We start from the raw sequence: 12,457 nt of genomic DNA, 5'->3' as shown, positions 1-12,457 counted from the left end.
AACGGCGCGGTGGAGCGACTGAACCAAACCGTGGCCGGGTTCCTGTCGCATTTTGTTTCGCGCGACCAGCGGGACTGGGACTTGTGGCTCCCGTATGCAATGTTTGCCTACAATTCCGCAGCACACGAGAGCACGGGCGAATCGCCATTCTTTCTTCTCTACGGCCGAGACCCGGACCAGCCTAGTGAAGTGCCAGAGGGCCCCCGTCGTGTCCCATACGCTTCACTGGACGACTATAAGGTTGAGCTAGAATCGCGCTTGCAAGTGGCGAGGGACATCGCAAAGGAGGCCTTAAAGAAAGCGGCGAAGCGCAGGAAGGAGGTGCACGATCGCAGTGCTAGAGACGCGCCGTTTAATGTGGGGGACAGCGTGTACATTGAAAACTGCCAAAGGCAGATTGGGCTAGCTCGTAAGTTCCAGACGAAGTGGAGAGGACCGTGCGAGGTTGTCGAGAAGCTTTCTCCGGTAAACTTCAGAGTCCGAGACGTAAACCGGCGCTTGATAAGGATACACGCAAATCGCCTCAAGTCGGCACCGGTTCAGTATTCACGAAATGAGGAAAGGGAAAGCGCGGATTTTCATGGGGACAGAAGTGAAGCGGAGCGCGCAGATAGTTCGCAAGAAACGCCCTCTCCTGCATTTGTTCGGCAGGCGCCCGAGGTGACGGCGAGAATGCCACCGGATTTACTTCATGCATTGCTAGAAGAAGAAGCGCGCGAGGTTGCCGCGAAGATAACGCCAGGAGAGGCTCCTGCCACGAGCCCTCGCGAGTCCCAAAGCAGACAAAGGGGCACAGACTTACTTAGTATGACTCATGAAGACCGATATCCGCTGCGAAATCGGAAAGCTAAGTCGGACTAATGGCGTAAACAGAGCGGAGTTTTGAACTGGTTAGAATTGTGTAATGCCACAGCTCATAACATTGCTATGTGCTTATGTGTTAAGTTATCGGAGTTGGTAGTTAAACCTTTCAGTCATTAAGTAACACCTTCACAGGAGAGCATGCGGAGCGCATGCAGAACCTGCCCTACTTCCTTTCGTTATCTATATTTTTGTCTGTGCCGTGATCGTGCTAGAAGTGGGAGCTCCTTTATAACTGTGGTAAATTTATTTCGTCCAGTTTGGACTAGAAAAGAGAGGCTTGGGTGCTGAGTTTCATGTTTATCTGTAAAAGAAGATCAGTGCTGCCCCTGGAGACGCCAGTATTGACAGCGGAGGCATATGGTGTTGTGCAGTGGTGTTGAGTGCAGCGAAAAGTGTTTTGTCGGACGCACTGTGCGAGGCGATTCAGAAAGACAAGGGGAGCTGCGTGGACTCAAATGTTCGGAGAACATTCTTCTGGAGGGTGAGCGAGTGTGACATTCCGTGTATGCTACGAGGATCCACGTTCGACGGCGCGGCGTAGACGGAGACCCGTGACAGCGGCATCATCAATTACCCAGCCATGCTCTTTGAGTGACGACCAGAAAAACCGGACCCGCCGCCGCCACGGGGAAACAGGCTTTATCCTCCCCAATTTCCGGGCCACTGGGACAACATTCTTTCCCGCCCCCCCCCTTTGTCGTGGGCTATCGCCGGGAAGGCACCCACAGCTTCCCAGAAGGGCCGTGACGGACACCTGTCAGACAGACAGGCAGTACTCGCCAAGAATGTGGAAAGACAGGCGCTAGTGAATTAGCTCCGAAGAGAGACCCTGTGTATACTCTCACTTGAGAGAGAGTGGTGGCGTTTTTGTTGTTTATTTAGTTTGTATTGTTAACAGACTCTGGGGTCGAGGCTAAGCCCAGCCCAAGGGGTGGTCCCCATCTCGCAGGTTATTTTGGATTGGAGAATTGATGCTTTGGGCGGGCCACTGGAAATGACCGCCCTTAGTCCTTTGTTAATCAAGTGCTTAAAAGCGCATGTAAACGGATGCAGTTCAGTCTGAGCTGGGGCTCCATGCTTAGCATGTAATGTGATGCTACTTAGGCACTAACCTGCCCGGTCGATGAGTAAAGAAGTGCAAAGTTTGTTCTGTTGTAAAATTATGCTCTGCTGTCATCATCTACAAGCTCGCCTCCTGTTCATCTTCCAAGCCGAACGACACTAGAGGAAGGGTTTGTGAACCATCCTCGAAGAAACGGAAGAGAACGCTCAGGACGACATCGTTCGCCAAGAGGGCCTTCAGCGCCGAAGCCCGACGGCGTGCAGCTTCTGCCAGCAACCGCTCGAGCCCAACTCCGGAGCCACTCCATCGCCCCCATGAAGTCGTCGGCACGTAAGCTCGGACGCCCCAGCCTCTGATGTATAACCTTAATCATGTGTAATTATTGAATATACCTGTTTGTTTAAACTGAGCCATACGGTGTCTCTTTGCCTCTCCGTCCCGTGTGGACCTGCGCATTATGGGGGTCATCACAGTGTGTAGGGTATAACGCCCTTAAACCCGTTCTGCAGGAGATGCAAATGCGGAGGAAGTGGCTGGGCTTTCCGCAGTGGCAGCAGAATGCCCGAGTGTTTGGCGTATGCCACTGACGCGCTTTGCTCATCGAGGGCCTGGATTCCGGCACCACGGGGGCTGCAGCTGTGATTGCGAACTGCAGAGAGGGTACAGAAGTGACAGGGGAAAACGCTCGCGTCACTGCCGCAGGACTTCGTAGCGCATCGCTGTAAGTCATCACGTAGGGCTCCGGTTGCGGCACTGGTGGTGGCTGCACAACTCGCCGGATTTTATCTCGTACCACTTCTGCTACGGTACCGACGCTTGCCTGTAGAGATTCGAAGCGGAGTTGCTTAAGTTCTATACGTGCAATGCTGTGCACAAGCTCCCGATGCTCCTCGGCCGGCAGCCACGTTGGCGCGTGCGATGACGGGTGGCTGCTAGATTAGCCTGGTGACCGTACTGCGCGCCTCGTTCCTGCATGACGTACACATGAAGGTTTAGGGAGTACAAAACCTTAATATAGTGACGGACTCGAAACAAGCATGCAGAAACTACACAAGAGGCAGGATCGACAGCATTGCCAATCATATTCTACACACGACGAGAAGACACAAACACTAAACATGATATAGTATGATATGGAAGAAGTTAGCGCAAAACTTGGACAGAGACCGAGAAGAAACACACCAGACGACAGACTCGGTCTCGGTCTCTGACTAAGTTTTGCGCAAACTTCTTCCATATCATGCAAAGCCAACTTGCCCGACAACACGCTCTTATGATATAGTATGGGTTCCGGAACATGAGGGGATGAGGGGCAACGTGAAAGCAGACGAGATAGCTCGAGGGTACGTAAACCAAGGAGACTCAACACTTTGCTGCACGGACACCTTTGACCCTGTTACTCCCACGTACTCAGACATACTCGATCATTACAGGGGTCAGTGGAATCGCTACCCAGCCCCACACAAAAGGCTATCCAAAGAGGAGGCGGTAGACTGGCGCAGACTACAAACCGGTACCTGCCCACACCTGCAGAAACTACACAAGATTTTCCCTACACAATATGCCGACGAATTTCCGTGGTGCCAGGGTAAACCTACACTAGAGCATGTCAGATGGACCTGCCCTAAGGCAGACTTAGAGCCTAAAATAGACCACCCGAGTGTGACGCAGTGGGAGCACTTGCTGGCTAGCCAGGACGAGGAAGCGCAACGACCTCTCATACGCTGAGCCACGCTGGCAGATGTCCGGTGCGGCATCCTGAACCGAGGATCAACCACGGCGTCCAGTGACCCGTAAGGGTAAAGAACACTTTAAATTTGTCGCCAATAAAGTTTTTTCCATCGATCCTACTGAGACCACTTGGGGCGCACGAGGCAGCATGGAGCTCGAGCGAAGAAACTGCTAGCCGTCGCATTTGAGGCAACAACAACAACAGAATACCCAAGCCTAGTGAAGTACCAGGTAATACAATCCGGCCACATGACGGCCACCACTAGAGTGGTTAGCAGTGTGGCAACATTAATGCTGCCAACTAATCCCCTCAATCTATTTTCTGTGGTGGGCCTACCTCAAGAATTTTTGGCGTCCTTAGGAATTTTTGGTTGTGGGGTAACTTCCAAGTATTGAGGGTCCTCGCATTTAAAACATTGGTGGTGCTCTATGTTTGCTCCACTGGTGGTCACGCGGTGTTGAAAACGTAACGAGCCTCTCAATGGCATTCATATTTTGCGGGGAGTCCTCATATCCCTATTCGCGCAGGGGTGCAGCGGTTAAACGATGCGCCACTGCCCTGACCGGTGGCTAATTCAAACACAGCCACCACTGGGGCTTGTGAGACACAGATGCTCTTCCAGACCTCCCGTAAGTCTCATGCGCAGCGCCGTAGTGAGCAGGCGGCAACTGAGTTATTTTTTCAACGGTGGCCGGATGTCCACCTTCCACGATGATCACGTTGCGATTAGGTGACACGATTAGGTGACCCCTCCACCACTGAGTGAATTTTTTGGGGAATTTTAAATTTCATGGTGCTCTCCGACTGATGCCTTGACCCGGGTGACACGTGAAGGAAATGACCAATTAATGAATTTCGTTAAGCAGAAGCCCGCATTTTTTTGTGAGACTACAGCGTAAATGCAATTGCTTTAAATGCGGCAGGAGAGGATCAGTCTACAATATATTTGTGCATGGAAGGCGGAGGTAATTCCGTAGGAACGCCTGGCATCCTTTATTTGCCGAAGTGCGGTAACTGAGCACCGCGAGTGAAAGAGACGAGCCTTTCTCGAAATTGGCGAGTTTCATGTCACGAGGTATTAGGAAAGGCTCTTCTGAATAGTTCCCTGTCCACAGCGCGGTGTGGCCACCACTTACAGGGTCTATGCTACGGGGCACGAAGATACTCTTCTTAGGGAATGTAATCCTTCACGGTGTCGAAGACAACTGAGTCGTATCAGTGTAGCGTTCATTGAAGTCCCTCTAGTGGGATATGCTAACGTTGCAGCGCACTGTAGCAAAATGTCAATTCCAATGATAACGTCATGTGTGGGACTCGACAGCACCGTAAATTCAGTTCTAAACACCTGACTACCGGTAACCACATTCGTGATATATAGGCTGCTTACACTCACTGAGCAAGATTTCTCCGTTTGATATGCCCCTGACCACCTGTATATCCATTCTTGCAGTTTGCCGTAGCCAAGAGGCAGACATATCGGGTGATGACATCGTTTTCTCACTAATGGGCCTTGCTGGCCAGCAATGGACGCTACACTACAAATCTACATATATTATTGCCAACAGTCTCGGTGGCACAGAGGTAAGACGTGCAAAGACGAACGCAAAAAGAAGAGAACGACCGCGAGCCACAGTCATTCGTCTCCCTCGTTGGCTGTCTTTAGTCCAACGTATTTAAGTTCTGTTGATTGCCATCACTGCATTCGTTCCATACTTTATACCTTTTCTCTGCGTACATGCTCGGTCGAAACTGCATCAGCCCGGCACCTGTGAGTAGTGCTTGCACTGGTAATTGCTGCGGCATTCGCTTCATCCGGAGCCAAGCCGAGCTGCAGCCGTAATAGATCCGGGCACATGGGGGCCGCGGGCAATGGGCCCCGCAGCGGCCGCCGCCCGTTTTTCCGCCCTTGGACGTGGCTCCTCCAGGTAAGCTTGCTATGCACAGCGGTCACGCTCTCCTGGCTCCTGCAAGCGTGAACCACAGCGGCGCGAAAGCAGTTAAACAGAAATGAGGGCACTCACCAGAGCGCACAGCCAATGTTAGACCATCGTTTAAGAGCACAATTACCCTCACAAAATTTGTACGCGTGTGACATCTTGTCTCTAATGTTCACCCCGTGTGACAGGCTTGCTAAGTTCATAACAAAATTCGTAATCTACGTTTTCTGGATCCCGCTCCTAAAGTACCGGGTCGTACATTCTTTTTCTGTTGTTTCCAGGCCTTGCAATGTGGCATAAGATAGGGTTGCCAATATGTTATAGAAGGTTGTTGGGGTTAATTTAATCCAGAAACCTGAGCAGGCTCCGGCTCTTAGAGTTCTCCTTCAGCCAAAAGGTGATGTCTTCCTGCATATTAGCTAGTCCAACGTCATGCAGCCTTTTTATTCTTGAGCCCTTTTCTCTCCTGGACGCTGCCACAGCAGGTGGTGGATATCCACGTCAGTGGTGGGCGTGGAACATTTGAGACATGTTTTAGGCGCCATTTCATCTCGAGAGAACCCATTGCACGTCACCGATGGGGCTAGGGCCGCCCTATCCTTAATCCTTCTAAGGAACACCTCCCACAGCTTCGTAAAATTATGGGAGAACTGAATGAACGGGGGAACAGTGGAACGCAGATTAAAAGAGTAGCTACCTGAAAAGACTTTCGTGGTTCGGGCTTGGTGTAGGAAGGGTGATTTTTCAGCGTGAAAGCACACCGCGCTTACAGCAAGCGTGCGAAAAATCGTCTATAATCACATTTGCTAAGCGGGAAAAATTTTCGTGTATAGTTATCGTCGTGAAGGCCCACGAAGGGGATCTGTAATTTTTTTGTGTCTATGCTGTCAAGCCAATAAATAGAACTCCGAAGGGCGTCTCGTATTTTTTGTCTTTTAGCCTATCGCTATACAACATTCATTCAGTGTATTCAGTAGTGCATGTTCCTGGGTGTTACTTTTGGCAGCGCTGGATGCTTTGGACAGAATCCCTATTTATCATTTTCAGTGCCGCGTACCCTCGGCTCTTATATCGATGAAACGTAGCTGGGTGTAGTATCCAGGATTGAAGTACTGAACGAACTAGCCCTCTGGTCATCTCAGTCCGGGCTCCTCCTGACCGTGATAATATGCGCTGCATCAAGTGTAATGCAGTCGCTGGTGCCTTCTTTGTTTGTGGAGCCATTGTGCTCATTTGCCAGGCCTATGAATGTCAAACACAATGACTCTCAGATCGTCCCCTTCTTTTATTGTCTCGTTTCCGAATTCGAGCTCGACTATTCAAGTTACCAATGGCTTTCTTCCGTTTTGTTAGCCACATGAACGTAGCTGGACTTTGGCGCGGACAGTTACAATTCTGCTTGGCGGACGCGTTATTGTAATGCTTTAATGCCTCGTATAAATGAAGGTTATACGTCTTCAAGTGTTTATGACTGGACCCTATCTTTACACCATCTGCGTAAATCATGAAATGTACTAATGGTTATTCCGCTAATTTTCATTCCAGTGATATGAAAGCTGTATTAAATAGTAAAGAGTCTAAAAACTGAAGCTTGTAGTGCTCTACTCTATGGGGTTTAATTAAAAGTTGTTTCTCCATTAAGGAAGATTGAAAATGAAACGTACTTAAGCAAGCTACGTACAACTTTCGTAATATGTAAGGGAATGTCCATGTCTTCTACATTCTTAAGGATCTTTGCGAGTGACACATTGTCGGCCATGTGGCAAGATATGCATGACCTTTTCAGCCAACCTCGAAAACCCAGTTTCCGTGCCTGCACACGATTTGGCAAACCTTTTATTCTGGCAACACTTTAATTAGGCCCAAAGCACTGTCACTTGATGAAAAGCATCGACAGCAGGCGCATCAGTTTCCCCAGCGCCTTATATCAAGCACTGTGCGGAATGCTTCGCTTGCCGCGCTGCCTTATCAAAACTAGCACACCACGCCTTGTCTGCACGCGGCCAAACCCTTTCAAAAATCGCGCTATTGACACCGGAAGCGCTTTTGGGCTAGTATCATCATTAATACTTGTGTTTGTTTGCAATGGTCGAGACAGTGCAGAGATTTCCCCGGAAGCCAATTTTTCACCGATGGAACTTTCGCTGATTTTCTAGCCACTATGCTAAATGTGTGACAATCATTTTATCAAAAAAAATTTGCGAATTGTGGCCGTTAGTGAGGTAGACCGTAATGAGTGTATGCTGGAGGGAGGCTTCCCAGTCTTTGGTATGAAGTCAACGACAGAGGGCTTCCAGAGAAGTGCAATTTCCTCCGTTTGCCATACTTCATTTACACCTCCCATAAGGCTTCAATAGTTTCTTCTCCTAAGTTCTTAAAGACTTCATATGGAACGCTATCATGTCCCTGCGTTGGTCTTTCGCTCGCTGCATCAACAGCACCCCGCAGGGTGGCGCCTGCAGCTTGCAGGCGTCGCGACGGTGAGTGGCGTCACCGCGGGTTCCCGAGCATCCGCAGGGACATCCCCGCAAGGGGATGATGGTGAACTGTGCATCACCACGGACCCGAGCACCCGCGCCTCGTCGTGCGTGGCATCGCCGTGTCCGGGGAAAAGGGGATCCTGGTGGTTGAGCCGATGCCGAGCGTTTGGACCCTTAAGGCCCCTTGGCAGAGGCAACACACCACTTTGGCCCCAGCTTCCTGCAGACGGCACCTCCGGCCTGACCCGACCGGGGGGAATCGGCAGTCGCCTTTTCCTATCCTCCTCTCCATCTTTCACTTTCCTATCTCTGTCTCACAACTCTCCTATATCCTACTCACTTCTTGGTGTTTCCTGTTTTCCCGGCGGCGAGGGTTAACCTTGTGTGACCAACTACCCTGAGTTGAGTCATATTTGGTTATAGTTAAGGTGTACAGCTGGCGTGGGCAGGACTTGCTTTCAAGTTCCTGTCCCGTCCCCTTGTTGGACTCCGTGGTGGGTGGCTGGCACCATGACCGAAAAACTAAATTTTTTCATGGCTCCACCCTTATCCAAACCTGATCGCTCTCTAAAAAGAGGGCGGAACGAAGCAGCTGATTTTTTCTCAAAAAAGAGACAAACATTTTCAAAGTTTCACGTAATCCACAGTGAAAGTGACAGAATACAGGCAAGAATAATATACCCATTCCTTGTGTCAAAATGCTTAACCGATACCTTGGGCCCTGGCTACAAGGTCTCAAAAATGTCCAGCGGCGACTTACTTCTTGAGCTGCGCGACAGCATCCAGTGTTCAAAACTCTCCAACATTGCGTCTATAGCGGACATCTCTGTCTCTGTAACCCCCCACCGATCTCTAAACACAGTCCGAGGTGTAATCTCGGAATCAGACTTTATCCATATCACAGAAGCTGAAATGCTTGAAGGGCTTACCGACCAGAATGTAATCGATGTTCACCGAATCAAGATCCGCAGGGATAACAAAGAAATAGATACCAAACACATGGTCCTCACATTTATTACCAGTACCTTGCCCGAAACGATCGAAGTTGGATACTTGAAAGTCAACGTCAGACATTATATACCCAATCCCCGCCGATGTTTCAACTGTCAAAAGTTTGGCCACGGCTCACAAAGTTGCCGCGGCCGCAAAACCTGCGCGAAATGCGCTTCGAAAGACCAGCATTCTGAGGAATGTGACGCAGCACTGCGCTGCGCAAACTGCGAAGGAGACCATGCAGCGTACTCCAGGGCATGTCCGTCCTGGAAAAAAGAAAAGGAAATAATTACCATAAAGACAAAAGAAAACATTTCATTCAAAGAAGCAAGGAGGCGTTTTGCGCTTACGAACACATTCTCTTTCACAGCAAAACCCAACTTCGCTGATGTGGTGCGCGGGGGCGTAGCACCACACAGCTCTACGGCACCTGCCGAGGCTGCTTTCACAGAGCCAGTGGCAGGGCCATCCACGCCCCAGGCAGGGACAGCGAAGGCTGCTCTGCCACCCTCAAAGCAGGGAGCGCCGGTCCATGGGTCGGCATCCCGCAGGACCTCCCCCCGTCGGGAGAGGCCTGAAACTAACACAACCGCGGGCCCTCCGCGGTTCTCCAGCACCTCGGTTGAGGTGATGGATACAGCACCCACTCCGCCTCCACTACAGAGGCGGAACAGCTCTCTTGAGCGGAAAAAAGACAGGCCCCTCATAACGGGCCCACCACATAAGTAAATCTCCTTTCATTTTCTCTCAAAAACATAAACATGGCTTTTTTAATCCATTGGAATTGTAGAGGACTTATGCGGAATTACAGCGACATAACAAATATTTTAGGGTCAATGTTACCCACAGCTTTATGTCTTCAGGAGACCAATCTTGGTCCACAACATGTGCATATCCTGAAACATTATAAAACTTTTAGACGCGATCGAGAGCAGGCGAATCGGCTATCGGGAGGCGTCGCGATAGTCGTTCAAAGCGGTGTCCCTGCTCAAGAAATTAAACTCAAAACAAAACTTGAGGCGGTTGCAGTCAGTATCGTAAGCTACAAAACATTAACAATCTGTTCCGTATACATTCCTCCACATTTTATGTTAACACTCTATGATCTACAGCAACTGATCAGAGAACTTCCGGAGCCATATCTGTTACTTGGGGATTTTAATGGTCACTCCTCCCTGTGGGGAAGCGAACGCTGTGATGCTAGAGGTCAAATAATCGAAGATTTTATCCTGACGAATAATGTATGTCTTTTAAATATGAAAAAGGCCACATACTGTTCCCCAACGTCTGGGAAAATGAGCAGTTTAGACCTGTCTTTTTGTTCACCTTCTGTTTTTAGTGATTTAAAGTGGGACGTTTTAGACAACCCGTTTGGAGTGATCACCTACCAGTTTTATAAGCCTATCATCCTCACCTGCAGTCACCCCAACCAAACCACGGCGATGGAAGCTACATCTAGCTGATTAGGCGTTGTTTAGAGAAAAGGCCAGATTAGAGGACATTTACTCAGAAACACTTAGCATAGATGAAATCAATGAAATTCTCACAAAATGTATCATCGATGCTGCACGGCTAGCTATTCCCCGGTCCACAGGCGTGGTGTGCCAGAACCACAAGGTATGGTGGACGCGATAATGTTGGGAAGCCAAAAAACAACAAAATAAGGCCTGGGGTGTATTTCGTAGGTATCCTATTCACGAAAATCTAATAGCTTTCAAAAAGGCAAAAGCTAAAGCCCGATATATACGGCGGAACGCGGAAAAAATGTCTTGGCAAAATTATGTGTCGTCCATAAACAGCTCGGTAACATCAAAAAAACTGTGGGAGCAGGTCAGAAAAGTAAATGGCAGCTATTCCCCATTCACCCTTCCTCTGCTGACGGATCCTGGAATTCAGACAAGTATTAAAGAACAGGCAGACATTTTGGGGCAACATTTTTTTATAGTTTCTAGTTCTTCCCACTATACACAGTCATTCTTAAAATACAAAAACATAACCGAAAAACAAAGACTCCCTACGGCAGGCAGCACAAACGAGCCTTACAATAATTTGATTACACTTCAAGAAATACAGAGAGTACTGTCTATAGGTAAACAAACTGCACCAGGCCCCGACGAAATTCATTATGAAATGCTGTCCCATCTATCTGAGCAATCTGTAGAAGTTCTGTTAAAATTTTTTAACAAAATATGGGTAGTAGGGAAAATACCAGCTGCTTGGAAAAAAGCCATTATTGTTCCATTTCTAAAACCAGGAAAGCCACCAACCTCCCCTAACAGTTACAGGCCTATAACCCTTACAAGCTGTCTTGCCAAATCTTTTGAGAGTGTTATAAATATTAGATTAATGTTTATTCTGGAATCCCGAGAGCTTCTTGATGTCCACCAATGTGGCTTTAAAAAAACATGTTCCACAGTCGACCATTTGGTCCGCCTGGAAAACACAATCCGAGAGGCCTTTATACACAGACAACACTGCCTTTCAGTTTTTTTCGATATGGAGAAGGCATATGACACGACCTGGAGGTTCGGGATTCTTCGCGACCTGGCAGAGTTTGGTATCCGCGGGAGGATGCTGAAATATTTGAGCGACTTTTTATCCAACCGTTCTTTCCAAGTTCGTCTCGGCGCAACCCTCTCAAATAATTTTACTCAGGAAAACGGCGTTCCTCAGGGATGCATTTTACGTACTACATTGTTCATAGTAAAAATGAATTCTTTAACCAGTATAATTCCACAGTCCATTATGTACTCGGTCTACGTTGATGACCTTCAAATTGCATGCACATCTTCTAGCCTGGCAACTTGTGAGAGACAACTACAACTCACAATAAAAAAATTAGCACTTTGGGCAGACAGAAATGAATTTAGGTTTTCTCCACAGAAAACTGTTGCGGTTCTTTTCTCGCTGCAGAGAGGACTGCAGATTAATCCCACCCTCCACTTGAACGACATCACACTTCCAGTAAAACAAGAACACAAATTTTTAGGCTTAACTTTTGACAAAAAGCTAACGTTTCTACCACATATAAACACCCTAAAAAAGAAAGCCACCCAATCCCTGAATATACTTAAAGTACTCTCACGGAAGCGTTGGGGATCCGATAGGAGGTGCCTATTGCACATCTATCGCTCTCTAGTACGCTCTTCGTTAGACTATGGATCCATAGTCTATGGGTCTGCGAGGCCATCATACCTTAAAAAGCTAGATCCAGTACAAAGCCTCGGGTTGCGCCTTTCAACTGGTGCTTACAGAACATCACCCATAAATAGCCTTCACGTAGAAGCAAATGAACCGACCCTCACCAACAGGAGAACAATGCTTACCTGTGCATACGTACTGAAAATAAGGTCGCTACCGAAACATCTTTGTTACACCATAGTTACAA

At 48.6% G+C, this 12,457-nt stretch overlaps 1 protein-coding gene and 1 long non-coding RNA gene across 4 annotated transcripts in view; one reads left to right on the top strand and one right to left on the bottom strand.

The window, feature by feature from the left end:
- Positions 1–5,497: 5,497 nt before the first annotated feature.
- The window catches only part of LOC144134625 (uncharacterized), a 78,307-nt gene continuing 71,347 nt past the window's right edge, over positions 5,498–12,457 (top strand). For all 3 annotated transcript variants that reach the window (XM_077667501.1, XM_077667499.1, XM_077667500.1), the window contains exon 1: positions 5,498–5,584. The gene's annotated coding sequence lies outside the window, so the exon portion shown is untranslated. The remainder of the gene's footprint in view (positions 5,585–12,457) is intronic.
- Positions 5,515–12,457, bottom strand: part of LOC144134626 (uncharacterized) — a 97,005-nt gene continuing 90,062 nt past the window's right edge. Inside the window, exon 3 of the long non-coding RNA XR_013315178.1 lies at positions 5,515–5,623. This is a non-coding gene — a long non-coding RNA (uncharacterized LOC144134626). The remainder of the gene's footprint in view (positions 5,624–12,457) is intronic.

This window comes from Amblyomma americanum, chromosome 5 (assembly GCF_052857255.1).
Source record: "Amblyomma americanum isolate KBUSLIRL-KWMA chromosome 5, ASM5285725v1, whole genome shotgun sequence".
Lineage (NCBI taxonomy): Eukaryota > Metazoa > Arthropoda > Arachnida > Ixodida > Ixodidae > Amblyomma > Amblyomma americanum.
The sequence above is the reverse complement of the archived record's forward strand: the minus strand, read 5'-3'. Positions and strand labels throughout refer to the sequence as shown.